This window comes from Pongo abelii, chromosome 2 (genome assembly GCF_028885655.2).
Source record: "Pongo abelii isolate AG06213 chromosome 2, NHGRI_mPonAbe1-v2.0_pri, whole genome shotgun sequence".
In the NCBI taxonomy this organism is placed as follows: Eukaryota; Metazoa; Chordata; class Mammalia; order Primates; family Hominidae; genus Pongo; species Pongo abelii.
The window spans coordinates 123,769,519-123,794,192 of NC_085928.1; the positions used below are offsets into that span (position 1 = coordinate 123,769,519).

General features: G+C 37.4%; 1 protein-coding gene across 1 annotated transcript in view; it reads left to right on the forward strand.

Annotated features, from left to right (window-relative positions):
* The window catches only part of GADL1 (glutamate decarboxylase like 1), a 166,335-nt gene that overhangs the window by 8,035 nt on the left and 133,626 nt on the right, over positions 1-24,674 (forward strand). The gene's annotated exons all lie outside the window — the stretch shown is intronic.

Sequence of the window (24,674 nt, forward strand, 5' to 3'; positions counted from 1 at the left end):
AGCATAAAGCTAACCCCATGCTGAGAAGTTTGCATTCTACCTCAACAGGCTCCAACAGCACTGTTTAGGTCAGAGTACCCTCCTTCAATGAAGCCCATTTGTCAGACATTGCTATCCCACCCCACTCCCCATCCCTTGGCCTTGCCCTGTCCTCTTCTCACCAGCCCAAGTTTGCTCTTGTTGTGTCCATAGTTTGTTCTTTATAGTGCAAAACTGCACAGTTACTCCTGGGGGAGGGTCTTGCTTACTTTTGCAGAAACTATGGATAATGTAAAAATTAGTGGTGAGAAACCAACACCTTGTCTTTTGGTGTGCAGAAATGCCTCCATATTGCTTCTTCTTTTGGATATATCTAGTCCTCTTGACTACAGTACATTCCTCAATCTAATCCTCAAGTTCCGGAAAAATGCACGAAGTCATTTTATCTATTGGGCTTATTAGGTGATCAAGTATTTTATTGAGCTCTTCACATTCAACTCTTCAGTTCTTGTATTAGCTTCATGAACCATTATAATGATTGGTAAAAATTGATGTTCTCATTTACCAATTAGTTCAAATATTAGTAATTTTCATTGTGACGCATTATGGGGCAGTTTTACAAACTTTTATATTTTAAGCCTTTTGTTGATGTGTATTTAGAATTTTTCAAATTTATTGCTAGTCTGTTTTTGATCTCTTTATTAATTTTCTGGCAATTATTTCTTTTCTCTGCCAATACTAAAATATTCATATTCATTAAATTGCTTAGAAATATTAGTTTAAAAACATAGGCTGGGCACGGTGGCTCATGCCTATATAGTCCCAGTAGTTCGGGAGGACAAAGTAGGAGGATCACTTGAGATCAGGAGCTCAAAACCAGCCTGGGCAGCATGGTGAGATCTCACCTCTATTAAAAATAAATATATAAAATTTAATTTTATAAAAAATGTATAAAATAAAATTTAAAATAAAAATGTAAATGCTGTCTTATTTATAGTAGATTGAAAGATAGTTTATATAGAAGTCTGTTTTGTTGAAAATAATCATCTGTTTATACATATGAAACTGGAATTGAAAATATCTACACCTAGGAATTAAAAGTAGTTGTGGATGATTGAGTGGATAATGGAATTTTTCTTAGATTCATTCGCTTGTCTATTTTCTGTAATGAGTTTGTATTGTTTCTGTCAAAAAGAAAAAAAAACTTGGTGGGGATGGAGCTTTTGTTTTGCTTAAATGTTTTCTCGCTTACTTTAGGCCAGGCTTTTTAGCTTTATCCATCTGGTTTGGTTTTCATCATCTTATACAGGCATAAATGTCATTCTATTGTTTAAAAAATTCTTACATTGGAATCTAAAATGTTTTCTAATTAATCACCTATTGCTGGATACTTAAGTTATTTTAACATCTTTAAATCATAGATAAGACAGAAGAAAAAAATAATTGGCTGGAAATTAATTAAAAATATAGAAGCAAAAAATGGAGGAACACTGCAATTCTGGAAAAAGACTAATAATGTTTTAAGGCATAATGAGGAGTTAGAAATTTGCTAAGGAACACGCCAGAATTACTAATCCCTGGAAATCAGTGACTGGAAATACTTATTTTTACAAATGATCATCTTGACCAATTTATATTTGGTTAAGTTGGTATTGAACAAATACTAGGTGCTTGTCAGGAGAGCAAAGGGGAAAAACAAAGTTTGAGCATTATTCTGATATAGACTGAGGCTTGGGTTCTGACTCTAATAGCAATGAGCCATCAGTTCACTCCCCCCATACGATAAAGTTGATAAGAAACAACACTGCTTACCTCCTAGGGTTTTGTGAGGGTTGATAGAGAATATATGTCATTAAGTACCTGGCATAATAAGTATTTTCTACCTTCCTCCCTCAATAAATATTTATCACATTGAATTATATGTATACATATGCATGAAAATCTCTGGGGAGTATGATTTTTAATAAGGATTAGTTTAAATATATCCTCCAAACCCAATAACAAATGCAATGTATAATGAGGAAGGGACACCTTTGACTTTTATCACTCGTAATATAGTGTAACTGAAAAAGGGCGATATCAAAGATTCTTTCTGCTCAGAATGGAAACAGCACAGATAGAAAATATGATAGAAAAATAAGTGTAGGAGGTAAATAGATTAGGTTTTTTTGGCTACTGATGAAGTTATAGTGGTTGAAGTTGGTATCTTCCTGAACCTGTGCTCAGATTCTATCTCTTGTGGATTTAGGGAACTGAATTTGGTTCTGCTTCTGTTGCCACCGCCTCTTTAAGGACTGTCCCTTCAACAGGTGCTGCAGACTTGCACAGGAAGGGAATCACAGAGATCACCAATATGAGTTTTTGCCTGATGCTAATTTTTGAAGAGTATATCACAAAGTTCTCATGAAATGGGATTGTCTCAGGGAAGGCATTTTCCTTCCCCAGCTGGGCTTCATCTCAGGTCCCCATATGCAGTTCAAATACTCTACTTAATGTTGTCTGATCTGTGACTACTGTGGCTGTGGCTCTTTAAGTTGGAGACGGACCATAGAAAGTGTTGTCCTCACACCCACCAAGATCATATGGAATGCATCCCTACTGTTCCCTTCCTGTTCCTTATCGGCAGTGGAATAACAGAATTTTGTAGACTAAGATGTGGAAGCATTTGGAGTTGGATGAGCAAACAGGATATTTAGAGTTGAAGGACTTAGACAAGTGGGATACCAGTTGTCTTTCCACAGCTCTCTCACTGCTAATCTCTCAAAAATCCAAGTAATTAAAATTTTTATTTAAAAACTTAAAATATTTACAACAGCATAAAAAATAGTAACAAACCCAACGAAGGAGATTAAGACTTATACACTAAAAACTACAAAATATTGCTAAAAGAAATTAAAGACACAAATAAATGAAGAGACATACTGTGTTCATGGATTAGAAAATTGTATTATTAAGATGTCCATGCTACCCAGAGCAATGTACAGATTTAACACAATCTTTATCAAAACCCAAATGGCAATCTTTTTGCAGAAATATAAAAATGTATCCTTAAATTCGCATGGCATTTCAAGGAATCTGAAAAGCCAAAATGATTTTTAAAACAAAAAGAAATTTAGAGGACTCACACATTCTGATTTGAAAATACTACAAAGGTACAGGAATCAAGAGTGTGGTACTAGAATAAAGACAGACGTATTGATAAATGGAATAGGATAGAGAAACCAGAAATAACCCCTTCACATATACATTCAAATGATCTATGATAAAGGCTAGAAGACCACTCTATGGAGAAAGAACAGTCTTTTCAATAAATGGTGCTGGGAAAACTGAATATCCACATGCAAAAGAATAAGGTTGGATCTTTTTATTACACTGTATATAGAAATCAACTCAAAATAGATTAAAGATGTAGTGCAAGACCCAAAAATATAAAATTTATATCAGGAAACAAAAAGAGAAAGCCTTATGACATTGGATTTGGCAATGATTTCTTGGATATGACACCAAAGCACAGGCAACAAAAGCAAAAATAGACAAATGAGATTACATCAAACGCAAAACCTTTTGTGCACCAAAAGACACAATCAACAGTGAAAAGGCAATCTATGGGATGAGAGAAAATATTCTCAAATAACACATCTGATAATATTATAAAGAACTCCTACAACTCAAAAAAATTATATCACTCAACTTAAAAATGGGCAAAGTACTTGAAAAGACATTTCTTCAAAGATGATACACCAATAACCAACAAATGTATGCAAAGATGCTCACTATCACTAACATCTGAGAAATACAAACTGAAACCACACTATCACCTTATATCCACTAAGATGGCTACTGTAAAAAAACCCACCACCTTAAAATAACAAGTGCTGGAGAGTATGTGGGCAAACTGGAGCACTTGTACACTGTTAGTGACATTGTACAATGGTGTAACTGCTATGTAAAATAGCACTGAAAATGAAAAATCAAAAAAATAGAAATAGAACTACCACATCCAGCAATTCTACTTCTGAGTATCTACCTTAAAAACTGAAAACAGGGTGAAGAGATATTTGCACACCAATGTTCATAGAAGCACTATTCACGATAGTAAAGAGGTGGAAGCTACCCAAGTGTCCATCAATGGATGAATGGATAAACAAAATGTAGTGTATACATACAATGGAATATTATTAAAAAGGGAGGAAATTCTGTCAGTGCTATAATATAGATTAAACCTTCATGACATCATGCAGAGTGAAGTCAGTCACAAAAAGACAAATACTATGTAACTCCATTTATGTGAGGTATTTAAAGTAGTAAAATTCACAGAAACAGAAAACAGGATGGTGATTTCCAGTAGATTGCGAGGGGGAAGGTGGAATTATTCAATGAGTATACAGTTTCAGTTTTAGAAGATGAAAATGTTTTGAACATCTGTGTCACAATGTGAAACATTGTTATATATGTCCAAATAAACAATGTGAATATACTTAACACTACTGAGCTGTACACTTAAAAATGGGTAAGATGGTAAATTTTATTATTCATGTTTTATAATAAAAAATACCTAATTAAGAAAATAAATATTTTAAGGATAGAAAAGTGTGTAAAACTATTTAGAAACTTCCTTGTCAAACTGTCTTAGTCTATTTTGTGCTGCTATAACAGAATACCACAGAATGGGTAATTTATAACAAACAATTTTATTGGCTTACTGTTCTGGAGCTAAAAAGTCCAAGATTGAGGGGTCAGCATCTGGCGAGCCTTCTTGCTGCATCATTCCATGATGGACGATACAGAGGCAAGACAGCAACAGGAGGTCAAACTCTTGCCTTTATAACAACTTCAACCCCGACCCATGAGGCTGGAGCCCTCATGACCTAATTACTTTTTATAGTATTTAAATGTCCCACCTTTCAATGCTGCTACAATAGCAATTAAATTTCAACATGAGTTTTTGGAGGAGACAAGCATTCAAACCATAGCAGTCCCTGAACAAATTTATCATTTTTTGTTGTATTTTGACATCACTAGACAGCACTGATCATAATGTAATATTTTCTAAAGAATAGAGATGTGTCCAGTTGTTTATTTGTCCCTTCATTGAACAATCTCAGATTGCTGTTCTTGAGTTCTTATACCTTTTTTTATACTGTTGCCATCTCCCTCATCAGGGTCTCCCATGAAGGTCAGTGATATTTTCTTCCTTCTCTTGAATTCCAGTAGCATCCTTAATCACCACTTGATGCTTTCGTGTATTGCATTTAACAAGCTTGGTCATTGTTTTATCTTCTAGTTTTTTAGCCCAAAAAAGGTTGGAATTACATACAGTGTAATTTAGGTTGCCTCTGAAAATGTTAAGATCTACTATAAGAGTTTAAGTATCTGTTACTTTCACATTGTTCTAATTTTTGGCATTCTTCTGTATTCTTGCATATGTTCTAGTTATATGATTTTGTCAGATAAGAAGCTTGCATACAAAGTGTATGTAAATGAAAATATTTTTATGTAAATGTATACAAGCATAATTACAATTTATGCCCATGATTTGGAAAAGCTGATAATATTTTATTGCTCAAGAGATACACATATAAACAGAATTGCGAGGTAAGTCCCAGTTGAAAGGAATATTATAGCTTTCTACTCACTTAACTGCACTGGGAATGTGATTGATCTCTAACCCTTAGGGAAAAGGACAATGCCTATGCTTTCTTTCCTTACTTTCTCCATTTGCACTGCTCTCATAAGCAACACCACTGAGTCCATAGTACAGCTGAAAAGGGGGTGGCCAATTATGTTTCACTCTTTTTTATACTGCATGTAATTTTTTAGGAGCTTTCTTGAGGTCTAATTTATATTCCACAACATTCATCAATTTGAGAGTACAATTCCATTTTTAACAAATTTACAGTCATTTAATCCTCACCTCCATAAAATTTTAGAGTACACTCATCCCTCAGAATCTGCAGGGAGTTGGTTTCAGGACCTCCTGTGGATACCAAAATCCTCCACAAGATGCTCAATTCCTTTATATAAAATGGCATAGTATTTGCATATGTATTAGTCCATTCTCAAACTGCTATAAGGATATACCTGAGACTGGGTTACTTATAAAAGAAAGAGGTTTAATGGACTCACAGTTCCACACGGCTGGGGAGGCCTCACAATCATGGCAGAGGCAAAGAAGGAGCAAAGGCACATCTTACATGGCAGCAGGCAAGACAGTGTGGGCAGGGGAACTGTCCTTTATAAAAACCATCAGATCTCATGAGACTTATTCACTATCGTGAGAACAGCATGGGAAAAACCCACCCCCGTGATTCAATTAATTCCCACCAGTTCCCTCCCATGACACATGGGGGATTATGGGAACTACAGTTCAAGATGAGATTTGGGTGGGGACACAGCCAAACCATATCAGCATATAACCTGTGCACATCCTCCTGTATATGTAAATCATCTCTAGATTACTTATAATACTTAATGCAATGTAAATGATATGTAAATAGTTATACTGTATTTTAAAAATTGTATTTTTTATTGCACTGTCATTGTTGGTTTTTAAAAATATTTAATATCTTAATATTTATTGAATCCATAGATGTATAACTCAGAGGCAGAGGACTGTGTTTTCATGAATGTATTTAAAAAATTACTGTGCTTTTCTTCTGCTGCCTTTATGAGTACCTCTTCCTTTATGCCGGCAGTGTCTGGCTGTGAAAGATTCTGATCTTTGTAAGTAGAATGCAAAGAGAAAGGCAGTTACTGTTTAGATTCAGGCAGTCAAAATAGGAGTTTCAAAGCAAAACAATAATTTTATCATTTCAAGTATTGCCTTGGGCTTTCTACATTCTTTTATTTTCCCTTTAACTTAACCAATTTTGCCTAGAGAACCAAATTACAGAGTTTTTTTCCTGGTGCAGAAAAGATATTTTTGTGCACCTTCAATGGCTACCCGTGAGGCTAGCGTCAAGAAAAAGTAATATTTAATGCAGGCAAAGTCACTGAAAAATCTCCATTTCTGGCATGAAGTGACAATGAGAAGAGAAAAGATTAAGCAAGAGAGACGAGTGCAGAAATGCACATTCTTGATTTCTTATTACTTGGGGTGGAAGCAGGGGTGGAGAGACAGTGGATGGTTATATGGTAGTTTTATGGAAATACGGTAAGCAACAACATAGGCCTTTATCAGCTTCTCTTGGAGGAGATCACCTTGCAGACTCATCAAAGCCAAAGTGATGGCTCACTAAAGTAGGATGGAGAGGGAGAGCCTGTATTGATCTCTTCAAGAGGTGGAGATAATTCAGAAAAGCCTTTTTGTCCTCAGAGGAAGGTAGATTAATTGAGTACCCTTGGTCCTCCCAATGGGCTTTCTCTGATTAGGATGAAGGCAAAAGCTATGGGATGCATTTGCTTTACTGAGGAGCCAAGGAAGGATGGGGCATAAGCCCAGAAATGTCTATACCATCACCAAAAGCTAAAGTGAGACCACCTCATTCAGAGAGAACCCCAGTCTCTGGCTAACATGAGAGATAAGAGGCCATGAGTATGCATCCCACATGACTGCCAGGTGTGAATGCACTAAAGATGTAGACAAGTGAGATTGCTCAGGGACAAAGGTACCAGTCAGTGCACACTGCAGTGATCCAAGGACTCCACCACTCTTCCTCCACTCTGAGGTTGAGTGAGACATTCTTTTCTCCCCACATACCTAGAAGTCATCCAGAAAAGTATTAAGAGAAGTGGAAATCTGAGATACCAAATATATTTACACAGTTAAACAGCACATTGCCTAAATGAACTGTTTAACTTATTATATATCATGTTTTAACCAGATTGGACTAAACAAAATAAATGTTGTTACCTTTTCTTCAGCAACGTGGGCTCATGTGGAAGACAAGATTAATTAAAGAACATAATAAGGATACTATATTTTCTCTATATACCCTAGTGTCATAAAAATAATAGCACCACAATAGGCTTAAAACAAATGGAATTGACTGCTTCAGCTAGTGCCACTGCCACTGTCCTTTGGATAAGTGCAGTTGCCAAAGGTAAATATGTGCAAAGCTGGGTCTCAGGCCTCTGAGTGGAGTGTCCTGTGATGAGTCTCAGTAGATAAGTTATGCATTTTGTAAAGAGGGAAAAGAGATGGGAATCAAATGTCTATCAGTCATATTATAATTTAAGCCAAAGTATTCATGCATTCATTCCAGCCTACAAACTGTTTAAGGAAAATAATTCACAGAGATACTTGAGATAAAATTGCATTTCTATACCTAAAGTAGGCCTCATGGGCCTAAAAGACTACCTGCTCATGTTCTCCATCACTTCCTTCCCTGAGCTACTTCCATGAAGGTCCTGGACGATTTTAGAAATTTATGGTTCTGAAGAGCACTAATAAGGACCACTTTTAGAAATGGTAGAATGTGATCTTTGTTAGTTACGTAAATAAGAACTTAATTTTAAAATTAGGCTTCAGCCATAGAATCATTGTTAGAGTGACAAGGTGTTTTGTAGAGCATTATTTAACTGAGAGTATTATTTTTAACCAGAAAGGTTAAAGTACTTGCAGCCACAGAGCTACTTGGGGGCCAGAGTCAGGGCTAAAACTCTCTCACCCCAAACTCCAGAAGGTTCCCTTTTGTGCATATCACCAGGGCAGGCAATTAAAAGTAAGTAACAAAACCTGTAAGACACTGATCAAATCATACTTGGAATTTATGTGTGTTTCTACCAGCATCTGAGATTTTTTGGTGTGGTGCTAATAATTTCAGCATTCAGGACCTTCTTAATGTTAAATATTGTAGAGCAACTATCTAAATTACTTGATGACAGCAAGCCACTGTTAAATATTAAAATCTATTATGGTTAAATATTAAAATCTATATGGTAATACTACACCATTAACCATCTTAAATTTCCACACTTCAGTTTTTGCCCCTTTAACAGACGAAAGTCAAATCAAAGTCCTTCCTTTGCTGATGCAGTTAGCTGATAAGCCTAGTCCCATGTCAGCACTCTGTATGCTGTGTTGTTTCATCTTCTAATACTTTGCATTGACTTACAAAATCAAGAGAGACTTAGTTGGTATTTTATGACAGATCTGATTTTTCAGATGCTATATGGGCCGAAAAATATACCCAAGCAACATACTTCCTTCATATGCATTTTTATCATGGTATATTCTGACATGACACTCACGCAGTTTTATTTCAGTACCTAATTTGTATAATACAGTGATAGAGGATAAAGAAAACTTACGAAAAATTGGATTTCCTAATATTAGTCAGTGGCCTTATTTTTCAAGTTGATGGCACAAAAAAAGAGAATTTTAGAAAGTAATTGCGGAACGTAAGTTTGATGACAATTTTGCCCAAAATTGTTCAATACAATATGTCAGCTTAGCATTTAATTGTTCTTTTATTGTTTCATGTGCGTTAGTTCAATCTTTCTGGTGAGAGAGGCTGCATAGTTTAACGGAAAGAGAAGAGATGTTACAATTGATCAAAATTTGAATATCAGCTCTGCTATTTACTGTATCAGCTATGTGACCTCCATAGAGTTAACTAACCTCTCTGATCCTCATTTCCATATTTGTAGAACTGAGTATACTTGCCTTATAGGGTGCTATGAATATTTGTCCAAAAACATGTAATATAAGTGCCTAGTACAGTGTCTTTCTGGTCCATTGGGATTCAAAAAATAGTAGGTATTTGTTAGATTTTTCAGAATCAGACTCTGAATCAAGAATTAGAGTGTGGGTAGTTACTTTGTAAGGTGATTTCAGGGAGACAGCCAATAGAGGATGCATAATAAAGTAAGGTATTTCTCACTGTGGGTAACTAAAGCTTAATCCTGCTAGGTAACTCTGGGTGTTAATGAAGACGACAGACATTAGTGTTACCGCATGTGAAGAACAAGAAAGTTGGCTATTAATACATCAGTTTCTATCACTTATTGGTTGAAGGATGCTGAGCTATGAGTATTTATTTTTCAGAGCTTCACACTTGGCATGTAAGTGGGCAGAGTAGGTTCTGACCAAAATAGGCTGCAGGCAAAAATATGAGATGCTAACATTTGGAAATTAGAGAGCCTGTGCATGGAAAAGACACCTGAAGAAACACTCTACTCCATTTCTGTTATTTTTTCAATCGATGAACTTTTGTTTCCTTGGCTCCCCATGCAGAGGCATGCCGAAACCACCTCATACTTGTTCATTACAAGTGTTAAGTATTCAGAAATGTTGTGAGCCAGTTTTAAAATTGGCCCTGAAGTTAGCCATGATAGGGGTCTTTACACCACAGAAATAGGCAAATGCTACCAAATCAGAGCTTTTTCTTCAGAAACCAATTTATCAATACACATTACTGTCCTTATCCCATCTCTTTCCATAAATGGAAAATAGGGATTACAATCATAGGTTTGAGAATCATATAGACCTATTTGAATCTGATCTCTGATACCTTCTAGCTGTGTAGCCTTGGGCGAGTTACTTAACTTCTCTCAGTTTTAATATCCTCATTTATAAAACGGGGATGTTAGTATACAAAACTTGCATGGCTGTTGTGAAGATTAAATACAGTAACATATTATATGTGCAGAACATTATAGAATACAGAATGTATTATAGGAATTAGACCTTACACACAATTGTAATAGGAACTGAAGAAGAAAACATTCATAAGGGAGAATTGGAAATCAGAAAAGTCACGGATCAGCTTTCTGAGGAACTGGCAAGAATGGCCAAGTTGGAGCTTGTAGGAAAATCTGGAAATCCAGGCATGCCCAATTGCCAAAGTGTAATAGTGAAATGGGCTGGAGAAACTTTTTCTTGTGTGTGAATGCTATCTCTGGGATCAATAACGAAGCATCTAGAAGAGAAGAGAAGAGAGTGAGGACAAACTGCAATATGCTGGCATGTCTGTATCTATCCATCATGGCATTTGACCTCAGAGAGGCTGGGCCACTGCTTCACTTCTGCCAGAGTGTGGAGCCAAGGACCACAGAGAATACTGGATTAGGAAACCACCCTAGAGGGCAAATCAGATCCTGTTTAACATGTGAAGTATGTGCCCAGAGGGATTTCAGAACTGCTATAAGACAGTGATTACCCTCTGACTCCTATTCTTTCATGAGAGTGTCTGCAGAAATTATTCTGGCCTGCGTCACTATTGTATGTTGTGTGTGACATCTGATAACTTGCGTTTTTAGTTTAGGGGTCTCTGGACCGAGAACATAACTGAGCAGTCTTGTGTACCTGTAGACAAGACACAGACCATGATATTCTGGACTTCAAGCCTAATTCTATAATGAGATAAGATTTTGGAAGGTCCTCATATGGGAATAAGGATATTTTGTGGATGAGAGGAATATGAATAATTTTGATCAGAGACTGGACTATGATAGATTGCAAAATTGGTTTCAGAATCCTTTCTTCCTAGTATGCTTACCACTTTGCAATATGACACTGCCCTCTGTCATCAAGAGGTGAGCTTTATTTTTTCTTCTCTATATCCTTGAGTCTGGCTGCTTTTGTGACTTGCTTTGACCACTAGACAGCGGAAGTGATGTTTATGACAAATCATCTGAGATCTCAAGAGGTGCTGTAGCTTTTGCCTTCACTGTCTTCAAAGCTGGTATTACTTTGTGAGGAAGACAAGTCTTATCTCTTTGATAATAAAAGCCTACATAGAAAGACCCAGCCATCTCAATCTTCCTGGCTGAGCTGAGCTCTGAGCCAATGCACAGGTTGGATGCAGTTGTGAGTGAGCCCAGGCAAGACCAGCAGAATTACCCCAAAGCAATTATGTACGTTGGTGCTGCTTTAAGCTACTAAATTTTGGGTTCATTTTTTGGTACAACTATAGACAGCTGATATACCCTTCAAGTAGGTTTTTTTCTGCTTTACCTAACCAGAGTGAGTTATTTGTATTTTCAAAGAGTTGTTGTTTTGTATAAATGTACTGCTGTTTACAAAGGACCTACAAAAATATGGCATAGAGTAAGCACTAAATAAATGCTAGCTATGATTACGTGAAATAGGTTCTAGATGCTTATGAGAGGTGGAATGTAGATAACACTTAGTGGATCTGGTGAATCTTTAGAAGGGGTTACACAGGCTTCAAGCAATCTCTGTGTCATCAAACCTTGGTTCTCTCAAATTCAACATGAGGACATTTGCTAACTGATCTGTAAGTGCTTGTAAAGCTCTAAAATCCCAAAATCTTACACATAATTGGCCATAAACATCCTTGGCCCGTATCCTAGATGGTTCCAAACCCATATCTCAGTGAGTTTCAGCTGAGGAATAACCCAGGCCAGTGTCAGTATGATCTGTTAGGCAGTGTTCTGCGAGTACTTCATTTCTCAACATGACAGTAGCAGTGAGATGTGTGGGCGTTCCTCAGGGCACCTGCATTTGCCACTCCAGCAGTACAATCTATAATGTAGTTTATGTTACTGTGGTGACTCCCAGGAAGCTACAATTTTTAGGACATTTGCTCCAATTTTATACAGAGGTGAAGCTGAATCTGTGTGGCATAAAGGGATGAGTTTTGGCCTCACCCTCTTCACTACTTCACTAAGCAATTCAGCTCTGGCCCCAGATTTGCAAACCCTACTCAGCAACACATTTTTCTTGCAGGTAACAGTGTCCTCCCTCCATAGAAGGCAGTTTGGACCATCTGTTTTAATTTAAATGTACCCCTTGGAAAGGTATTACTGCCATTCCAATGAGCTTCTCAATATGTACTTTCCAATCACATTTAGTAACTCTAAAGGAATTTGATAAGTACAGTTTTCTGTATCTGAAGGTGGCCACATGTGAATGTCACAACATGTGTATTGAGAAGCAAGAGAGATGAGAGTAATTGCCCCCTGTTCACCTAGAAAATGATTCACAAAAGCCCTAAGCAGGAGGCAGAACCCTGGGCAAAGACAATCCCCATATCAGAGTTAATCAACAGATGATGCAAATGAGGCACCCATTTATAGCATTTATTTAAATTTTCATTTAAATTGCTGGTTAAATGGAATGCACTTAAAATCCTGTAGTCAACACTTGAGCAAATTGGTTTTTAAAACTATATATTAATTGTAACACGTTGCAATTTAATACATACTTCTAAGATAATTGCTTATTGCTTTAGGAGTACAAAACTACATCCAAATAGTTTAGTGTGGTTGATAAGACACAGAAAGCAATATCTTCTTGCGTGCCTTTTTTGGAAAAAAGTAGAATATGGTAATTATTAACATGGCATCTGGAATCAGGCTGCCTGGCTTTGAATTCTGGCTCCACCAACTTACTAGCTATATGACTTGGGCAATTCTCTTTCTCTAACTTCAGTTTTCGTATCTATAAAATAGAGTTAATAAAGATATCTTCATCATAAGGCTGTTATGAGGATTAGATGAAATAACCTATGTAAAGTGTATAGCCCAATACCTGGTCCATTGTAAGTATCCATTAAATGTTAACCATTATTATTTTATAAGTGCAGTTATATTTTTGTTTCATTTATGCCACACTACAACTAGAAAAGCTACTAGAGAAGATAGAATTACTCAGGTGACTTGTGTCAGTGGCTTGCATTATATTTCTTTTTGGCAGCACTGCCCTGGACTCTTTGCTATGACTGCACTATACACACTGACCTCAAGCATCCAGAATTATACATGAGAAGAATGTTAGAGAAAAAACAGCATATTTATTGTCTGACAGTAACTGGTTGACCTCCAAGTTTTGGAAAACAGTGTAAATAGATGAGAGACTCTGAAGGTCAAGAGAGTATACTTAGTAAGATGTGTCTAGTTGGTTTTAATTTTCTTCAGTTGGAAATGGCTATAGAATCCAAGCTACTCAGAGTATTCATTATGGCTCTCTAGTTTCACAGAGCACAGAATGACTCTTGCTCACCAAAAGGGGGAGTTTATTGAGAGTATCTTAGAAAGCTCACAGAATTAGAGAAAGATAAATAATTAGGTCTTAAATAAGACAGGAACCAAGGTGACTCTGGAGATCTGGAAAACTTAGAACTTGGAGATACCCACAAAAGGGTATTTAACTGACGGTATTACCAAGACCATGTCCTAGGGGAAGGGTGGTTCTAGTTGAGATGCTAGTTAGGCCAAAAATGCCCTCAAGTAAACAAGCAAACTAAAAACAGGCCTTCTCTTTACTCAGCCCTGAATCTCAGAAAACACAGAAGTTACCATTAAAGCAATGAGTGAAACCTGGTGTTTTATTAATGTATATAGACAAGAAAAGGATGAAGAATAAGAAAGGACAAACAGCCAAGATGTCAGAGGAGGAAAATGCCAACAGAAACTGTGACTATGGGGGTGATAGTTGTTAATGAAGAGAAGGAGGAAGATACAGCTCCCGAGGAAAATACTGTTCTGTGGTGCAGTAGCTACCGCTGAGCCACATTAAAGGATATGATCGAGTAAAGTGCTACAACCTGGGACTGAAGGACAGGGATAAAACTTACTAAATGGGTATGCTAAGTCAAATTTTTTTCATGGAGCCCAATTGCATAAGTTTTTTCAAGCTGAATTTGTACCCATTATAGAAGTTCAAAAGATTTAGAAATGGTTTGGTGGGTGGAGGTGGTTTGGAGAGCTGCCTTATTAATATGACAATCTAAGATATACAATTGCAGCACGTCATGCCCCTTTTATCAAGTAATGTTTACTCAAAGCAATAGGAGTAAATGTCTCTGAAAAATCTACTCTCTTGAAAAGATTAGGTTATCTAATTCCTGGCCTTGTGCCCAGTGAAAGAAAAACATTACTGAAATTAAAATAAGCAGGGTTTATGACGTGCTATGTATTTATTGGCTATTGGTAGGACACTGCCAGCTATTTTTCTGGCTGTTTCAGAGACTCCCTTCTGAGGAGCACATTCTCTCAGAAGCTGGATGGTGTTTATGGATCTGGCTCTTTGGTTCGTGGGGGTGCCTTAGTGTTTTAGTAGAATCAGAATTATCTGACTGGTATCTGAGATTCTAACACAACATAATCTCATAATGTAAAACTCTGGGTGATGGGAACATGTTCCCTCCCAGAAATATTACATGTTCATCTGTGCTTTGCAAGAAAGGTGCTGATGCACAGTGATTTTCTCCCATCTTATTCTGTCACTTTTTATCTAATGATCATTTTTAGAACATAGACTTACTGGAGGAGAGAAAAACTGTCTATCCATTGACAGTTGTAGAACTCTTTACAAAGATATAGGATACCTGGCTCAAATTCAGTAATGGTATTGTAGGAGAGAGTATAAAATAAAATGTAAATCTACCATCCTGTCTACTATTTAGTTCATTTCCTCCCTCTCCCTGGCCTGGATTATTGCCATCATTTCTCTCTTCCTTCAATTCTTGGTTTCCCACCTAAACTTTCCACCAGTCCCGCTTCATCTTTCTAAGGCAGTCTTCTTATCCCATCAACAGCTTTCAGTGGCCTCCTATTGCCCACTCAGTAAGTAACAACTGAACTCCTCAGTTTCTACTGAAGTCCCTGCAAGGTTGGTCTCCTTGCCTCCTTCTCAAAAGCTCCTTCCCTCATTTACAGACCCTGCCCCTTGGACAAACAGAAGTACTTGAGGTTCTTGGACACACACACACACACATACACTTTTCTGCCTTAGTCCATGTTGCTTTTTCTGTCATGAATGTCTATGGCATGAATCTTATTTCTATGTCATCATGACCAATTCCTATGAATTTGTCAAAATGTTGATCTTCCTATGCCCCAGAGCCACACATTTGTCTAACTTGCTTTTCCCCAGCATTCCCCAGATCGGTATAGAGGGTTCACTAGTCACCATGTATCTCATTGCTTGGGTCTCAAACCTAAGAATTACTTTAAATTCTTTTGCTTTCTTGACCCCTACATCCAATCTATCAGCAAGTTCTTTAAGCTTTATCACCTAAATATCTCCCAAGTTGCAGCACTTTGCTCCATCTCCTCTGCCACCATCCAGACCAAAATTCCCATTATCTACTGCCTGGACTTCTGCAGTTGCGACCTAAGCAGTCTCCCTATTTCCACATCTGTCTTTTAACGGTTCATTCTCTACACGGCATCCAGAGTAATCTTCCATAAATGTAAGCCAGTCCATGTTATTCCTCTGTTTAAAACCCTTAAAAACCTTTCTATTGATTTTAGAGTAAAATATGACCTTACCTGATCTGCTCCCAGTCCCTATTTCCAAATCTAATTTCACCCTTCCCTTCCCTTGCCCTCACACTTGGGCCACACTTACCTCTTTCCACTTCTTAAAGAAGCCAGCTTATTGATTGCTTGCATTTTCTGTTCCTTCTTCCTGGATCATTCTCTTTCCATATCTTTCGTGTCTGGCTCCTTCTCTTTTACAACTCAATTCAGATATCTTCTGTTCAGAAACATTTTTTCCTAATTATATCTACAATAGCTCCCTGTCCTTATTCCGTGAAATCATTCAGGTATTTCCTTTAGAACATTTATTAGAGCCTGCATTATTTTAATAATTTATCTGTTTGTCTTAACTGCATATATTATCCAGCCCAACTAAATGTAAATTTTTCTTGTTCATTGCTCAACCTCGAATGCTTTACACAGAGTTCTATACATAATAGGCACTAAATGTAAGTATTTGCTGAATGGATGAATGGAGGTCTGTCTCAAATGCCACCTCATCCAGAAGGACTTTCTGCTTCTCACATTCAGAAGCAATACCCTTCTCTGAAATTTCAGTATGTTTTATCTGACTTCACCTATCACACTTTATGCCTTTTGGATAGGATTTCAAGTATTAATAAACATGTCTAATTTCCCTTATTGGATTTTGGGGTCACCATCTGTGTGTCTATTTGATCTTGAAGTTTTCTATAGTGCCTGCCCTAATGTCTTGAACATAGTAGCAATTCAATATTTTATGAATATCTCATGAAAGTATGAGTAAGAGAAGTATCTGCTCACTGTGGATTTCAGCTAAGGAGAATTTGACCCCAAGATGAGACTAAAGAAATGATTAAAATTCTCTTGTCTTGCTCGTTTCAAAAAAAAAAAAAAAAAATAGATACCCAAATCTCTTGCTGACAAAGTTGTAAACATAGTTTTCTGTTTACTCCTTTGAATTCATGTTTGTGGATTGGATGTGGAAATGGTTCAATTCCTAAGCCTTCTTTATGATTCTATCAAATCACAGGGCTAGATCCAGGGACTGAGTTGCCACATTTGTCACCATTACCCAAAGCTTCTGTTCTCACTGCTCCGTATTATTGTTATTTCTTAATATTTCCCATAGTCTTCTTCTTTGTAGGTTGTTCACAGTTACCCTCTCTCATTGGCATGTCATTTTTAAGACAACTAAAATGGCTTTAAAACCAGTGTGAAATTCAAAAGTGTGGCAAACAATCTATGAGGCTGATGTACCAGGTACATCAAGTAAATTAGGCATCCATTCTTTTGAGCTTGGAAGAAATGCCTGAATTAGAAACCTCCAGAAGAGAAAATATATCTTCAGTTTTTTAAATCTCCATTTTTCTTTGCCCTGGTTTCTTAAATATTCTCTTTCTAGACTTTTAACAACTTGAGAACAGAGACTGTGTTTTTCACTTCTGTATCCACAGGTACCAGGCTGGGTGAGGCTCTTATTAATTTATTAATTAATACTACCCCAGCTCTTTTCTCAAACTTCGCTTCTCAGACTCTCTTGGACTGGCCTACGGGATTCTCTAAGTCCTCACCCTCCTGCCTCCCTCGGTCCCCCAGTGTCTTTGCACTAACTTTCTGAAGAGCTCCTTGGCCTCCCCCAACCAGATGTCTGGATTCACTTTTGATTCATTGTTTCTCATTTCTGTCCTTTGAAAGCAAACATTTTTCTATTGCTAATTTGCTCTGAACAATTAAAGAGACTTGGATGGAAAACTTGGCTTTTACTGGCAGACTTTCTGAAAAAACCCTAAGACTGCTAATTATGACTTCTACCTGAGCCAACAGTGTAATGTGAGTGCCAAAAGAGTTCATATAGACTGAACCTCATTAATAGTTATCATTTACTGAGTTCTTTACACTGTCCCTGGCACTTTTTTTTAGTACCTTGCACACATTACCACAACATTTGACCCTTTCAATGACTCATAGCTGTTTTCCCCATTTGCCAGAAAAGAAATACGGATCACACAGAGGTTAAATAACATGGGTAAGATCACAGAAGCAGAGTTAGAATTTGCGCCAGGATTTAAAGCTCAGGCTTTGGAATCCACTATGGTGTCAATAAAAGCTTTATTAATGAAATCATGGTGACCAGATGATGGGAAAGATGAGTTCACTATGTTGAGAGTTGGTGAGATCACAGCTGGAATTTTGTGAGATGCCTCATTTTATAAGACAAAAGCAAATTGGTCCAGACTACAGACCACGGACTATTGGAAACCACTGAAAAAACTGAGCAGTTTTAACTGACAATTAAAAGCATTGATAAAAAGTCTTCACATATTTGGATTATAGTCCTGTGGAAGAAAAATTCCATGTACTTAACTCATTTACTATAAAAGCCTATAGACATGACAGAAATGCATATTTGGAGTCACTCTCAGGAAAAGTTTTGGACCATTGTGAAAGTGATAAGGTGGGAGGTCTGGGCAGCTGTCAATGAAGTTGTTACTTCAGAAGTGATGAGGTTTTAAAAGTATTGTTATTATTTATTAGTGCATATGTTCAAAGAGAAGGCAGATCTAATTTCAGAAATCTTCCCTGACGCCTCAACTTCTCCTATAACCACAACCCTTAATTTCAAATGTCTACATTGTTTACATTCAGAATATTTTATTGGTATCTTCCACGTGGCACTACTTGACACTTATTATCTTCTATTGCTGTTATTCAGCACTTTGAGTCCCCCAATTACCCAAGTACGGTAATTCGTCTTGCTGTCATTATTAACTCCCTAATGATGCCTTGCTAATGGTAGATACCCATAAAGCAGAATCTCATTGATCCTTCATAGAACTTCAGTAAATATTTAGTACTAAGTAAAAATTTACCTCAGTTTCACTACTCACTAGTTCTGTGACCTTGGGCAAGGCAATTCAACCCAATTAAACCCTCTCTGTGCCTCAGTTTTCTCATCTGAAAAACTGAGTAACTGGAGTTTCTGTTACATTTGTTAAAACTGTAAAACTTTTAGAACAGGACCTGGCATATAGTAAGTACTCTCTCTTATATATATGTGTATATATATACACATATATGTGTATATATATATATATGTAGTATTGTAATTTTTTAGTTCTTAACTTCTCAGAGATTGATGCATATTTGTTAAGATAAATATATAATTATTAAAGGATTAGAGAGAGGGGCTAGACAACTGAAGATTTGAAGTTTTGGAAGGACTTTGGAGGTCACCCAGAATAGCCATTCCCATACCCACTGCATATTAGTGTATTTCAGTATTATTAATATAAATGGGAATACTTCCTGAAATTTTGGATCCTAGGCTCCACACATAGAATCCTTTTGGGTAGGAATCCAAGATTCTGAATCTTCATTAATTTTCCCGGAAATTTTTTGGAAGCTAGCAGATCACTTTCCTCAGATGGGCTCCAATTTTTTATACATGAGAATACTGAGGCACAGAGAGGCTGTATTATTTCAAGATCAGAAAACTTGGGAGTGATCAAGTGGGACTAGAAGTCAGCTCTCCTCGTGTCTGGGCCACAGGTTGTGGAGGGAATTATTGGATTGTTATGATAAGGTTAGATAAGATGACTTCCAAAGTAAATATACAGTCAGCCAGTCAGTCCTCAGAGAGCTATTGAAAGCCAGTTGCTGAACTCTGTTTCTGGAATGGTCAGTAAAATGAGACATGGCTTTTGTTTTCTGTAGGTTTATAATCTGGTATAAGAAATAAAACCTCTACACAGGTAACCACAGTGCAAGGTGGAAAGCAACAAGGCAGAAGGTCTAGGAAGCTGCCTACCCAGTGTGGGCTGAACTACTTGGCTACCATCTTGCATTCTGAACATGGTGGAGGAAGCTCTGCTTTTCTCACAGGGGAACCCCCGACCACTGTGGTCCTCTCTTCCTGCCCTTCCAGAGGTGATAACTCACCAGCCACTTGGTCTAGAGTTTATTACCCTGGTCATTTGATCAATCTGAGAAGACCTCCCTTTCTATTGTCACAGCTTACCATCACATGCAAGTTTCCTTTATGCGTTTATGTACTATTATTACTATTATTTTTGAGACACAGTCTCACTCTTCTGCCCAGGCTGAAGTGCAGTGGTATGATCTTGGCTCACTGCAACCTCCTCCTCCCAGGTTCAAGTGATTCTTGTGCCTTAGCCTCCCGAGTAGCTGGGACTACAGGTGCGCGCCACAATGCCTGGCTAATTTTCATATTTTTTGGTAGAGACAGGGCTTCATCTTGTGTGCCAGGCTGGTCTCAAACTCCCGGCCACAAGTGATCTGCCTGCCTCGGCCTCCCAAAGTGCTGAGATTGTAGGTGTGAACCACCGTGCCTGGTGTCATTTATGTATCGAATAAATATTGTTGTTATTTACTACTGTTAGCTAACTTTTATTTAGTTCCCACTATGTACGAGACACTGTTTTAAGGCATTATCTGTATTAATTAACTCTATGTCAAAGGAAGAGGCGATCTGAAACAATATTTGAAGCTGAATTGTTTGTTAATCAAGGGAGAACAATTTATCTCTCTGAGCAAAGCAAAAGTTGATCCCATACAGAATTTTGGAAGCTATGGAGGGGAGGAATTGGTAAAAAATGCAGAAGTTGGAGTCTTTAGGAATTGACTGGCTTTCAAATTTGGAAGTGTGGTTTCTGGAGTGAGCCTGTGGTCCATGGGCTGACTTTTAGAAGTCAAATGACTACCATAAAGGAAATAAAGGCACAGAAAAAGTGGCTGCAGTAACAAGAATGGAGAGGAGAGGAAAGGGAGGGTCTTGCAGCCACAGTTTCCTTTAATAATGAAGAGAACAGAAACCCAGGTTTGCCTTGCTGACTGTTCCTGGGGTTCTTTCAGCCTCCACTGTGTCTCTTCTCTAGCCCATTAACTGTGTTCTATGTCTATTGCATCCCCAGCCAAATATTTTCCCTGCTTAATCAGGTCTAGTCTCCTTGCTGTGCTATCAGTTCAGAAAGGCATACAGACAACCTGCGACGGCATCTCAGAGGAGGAATTATCACTGGTTGGTTTGAAGGAACCAGGTTATCACTGGTTGGTTTGAAGGAACCAGGTTATCACTGGTTGGTTTGAAGGAACCAGGAAGAACTTCTTTCATTTAATAGTCAAAAAATGTTCATCAGACTCCTACAAACTGCCAGGCACTTTCTGGGTGCTATGGAAATAACAGTGAAACCAACAGACACAAACTCACGCTCTCACAGAGCTTAACCTTTCTTTATTGGAGAGACAGATATTTAAAAAACATATATATAAATATATTAATTTACATGGGTATTATATGTCCCATGGTAGTCACTGCTCTGGAATCAAAGCAGAGAAAGTAGTGCAGAGAGGTGGTTACAGCTTCATATGAGGTGGTCAAGGAAGGCCTCCCTGAGAAACTGATGTTTAAAGAAAGAATCAGAAGGTGAAAAGACCACAGATGATAGAGCTGTGTGAGCTTGGAGGACAGTAAGAAGATGAGGTTTGAGGTCCATGAGATAATAGGGAAATGGGCCTTTGAGGTTATTAGAAGGATGTTAGCTTTTAGTTTGGTGAGAAGTCATTGAATGCTTTAAGCCGAGGAGTCATCATGTGATCAGATTCACCTTTTCAAGGGAACCGTAGGAGGTACTGTGTCGAGAACAGTCCACAGAGAATGAGGGGAAAGGGTGGAGAAAGATGGTTAGTTGGGAGACTACTGCAGTAACCCTAGCATTTGAAGGTGGTTTGAACTAAGGTAGAAGTGGGGGTGATGAAAAGCAGTCATATCCTAGGTATAGTCTTCATGGAAGATTCCTCAAATTGAAAGACTTCATTAAGAGCCACTATAAACTTTAGCAGTTAGAATGAAAATTCTGAATATCCTTCCTCAGGAGACCACAGCTTGACCTATTCTAGAATCTCCAGAATAGAATCTGACCTGGGCAAATGCTGGGGGAGAAAGAGGCACATTATCACATCTGGCTATAAAAATAAAATGTGTCTATCAAAGAAAAGACATAATCTAGACCCAATTCTGTATAGATTTTTATAGTATTTTCTCCTAGATAATTGTGTGAATTATGGGGATTTTTTTAATTCATTGGTGTGAAGATAGTGATAATTTAAATTTCACTGCTATTCTGGTTACGAGTGGGTGTTGACATTTTTTATTTTATCGTGCGTGTGTATGTGTGTGACACACACACGGAACAGGGTGAGAGAAAGAGAAAGAGAAGCAGACTGAGCAGGCTATAGAGCTGCTGTTATTCCCTGGGTGATAAAAGCTTGAAATCCTACTAATGAGGTTAAAAAAAAAAACCTTAACTTTTTCTGTGTGCTTAATAATAGCACTGCCTACTCACATAACCAGAGTTCCTGGAATAATTGCTCTCTTACTCTATTTTTAGGGCCTAAAAAATTTGGGAGGAGAGGAAAGTACCTTCAGGTGCAGAGCATTTCCATCTAAAAGCTCAATTCTAGGGCTTCAACATTTGGCCCTAAACCATGTTAAATGTTTCCTTTCATGTGAAAGTGAAGGCTGGAACTAGCATTCATCATTGGAGCTCTGAATGGCTTCTCTTTCAGTGAGAGGACAAAAGATTGATCCTCTGCTGCAGATTCCATCTTTCCCCAACTGGGGGATCTTCCTGTAACATTTTTATCTGGTGCTTTCATAGACACCATTTGTGTTTGCCAATAACAGAATTAAAGTGTTTGTGAAGCCATAGAATTTTATCAGAACGTTTAACTTTGAGGAGAAGGTGGAGTCTAAGGTATGATAAATGTTAACATTGTTAGAGCCCTCACTAAGAGTAGAAGTGTTTGAAATACATATATTTAGAAGGGTTTTTTTTTGTAGACCATTGGAATATTTAAGATGGATTTAAAATAGAAGATACTGTGTGAGGTACAGTGCTGAAAAGTACTTTAAAAATTGTTTCTGTAAATTTCAACAATTAAATGAACATATACGTTATAAGGTGGAGAAACATACTGATGAGAAAAAGAGAATGTGATTGAATCAAAGCTTGTGCTAGAAATTGGTTGAATATCTGGATTGAGTTGCCAGAATTATTTTTGTGGAGGGCTATTTTGGGTAGGCAGTAAGCTTTCTTCTCAGATATAGATTTTCATGTTGACTTTTAACATTTAGTCAATGATCGGCGTGTACAGTCTTGAACATGTTCCGTCTCATCCTTTTGCCTGTGCTTAAACTGCAAGGTTGAAAAGTTTAAAGGCATTTAATACAGGCTTAACAAACCATTGTGCTGCTTTCTTTCCTCTATCACTCTCTATGTAGAAAATGGCTGAAAAACTGGGGGCTCTCAAGGACAAAGCAGTATCTGTAATATAGAGGAACACTTAAACATAGAATTAAAACATACAATTAAGATTAGTGACATGTTTATATTGCTGCTTTTTAAGGAATGATTTGTTAAAAGGGAAAATATGGTATCCCTGACAAATTATGAGAGAGAGAGAGAGAGAGAGTGTGTGTGTGTGTGTGTGTGTGTGTGTATAACAGACGTGGGCTTATGTTTACAAAGATGTTTTTGTACATGTGTTTGAAAGGTGACTGCAAGAATGAGTAAAATGGGTTGCATTTACATTTCTTGGTCTCCTCCACACTCCCTGATGCTAAACAAGATGCTGCAAGAATGGAAAATAGAACTTTTGTGTAAACTTTGTAATCTAGTTCATAGAGAAATTGGCCAACAGCTACATACACCTAAAGGAAGAAGAGACATACATTTGGAGAAACATATTCATGTGTGCTAGTTCAAGAAGAAAACAGCTAGCTCTTTGCCTTTGAAAATTTCAATATTCACTTTGTTGAAGGTGACCAGGTGATCTCTCTTAGATACTTCAATAATTCAGATACATCCAATACATGATAGATCTTCATAAAATTCAGTTTGTTATTTCAATCTGGAAATGCATTATCTCTTCCTTAAGGAAAACAAATTGTGTAAGGACAGGTGCTATTTTCTTTTTCTCTGCCCAAAGCTTCATCCTAGGGCTCAGAAATGCTAAAGGACTTTGTACAAGGAAATGAAGCTAAAAGCTTGCTACCTTAATTATAGGATTTGTCTACTAAACGCACCAGATTCTGAAAGTTAAAACAACTATTGTATGATATTGTATTATTTATATTTTAAGGGGATACTGACAGCATAGAGGAGGTGTTAATTCTAGATAAAAATCTGAAGGGCTTTTTCCTCATCCTTTTCTCCAAATGCCTAACTCCTGTTCCTCCGTCTTGAACTCTCCTGTGGTAGAGTGATGGTTATCTCTGAGTAAACGATTAGGGAAATCAATCATTCGTGCATGTGTAGAAATGCCAATGAATATTTACTCTCTCCTAGGGGTAGTCGCTTTGTGAACCAACTCTCTAATTATGGAAAACATTTTTTTTTTCAACTTCAAACACCATCTAGCATGGTAATTGTTGTATGAGAATGGTACCTTTCCTCATCAGACCTGAAATCATACTGAATGAGGGGGTCATATACTCCATGACTAACTCAGCCCAGTACAGA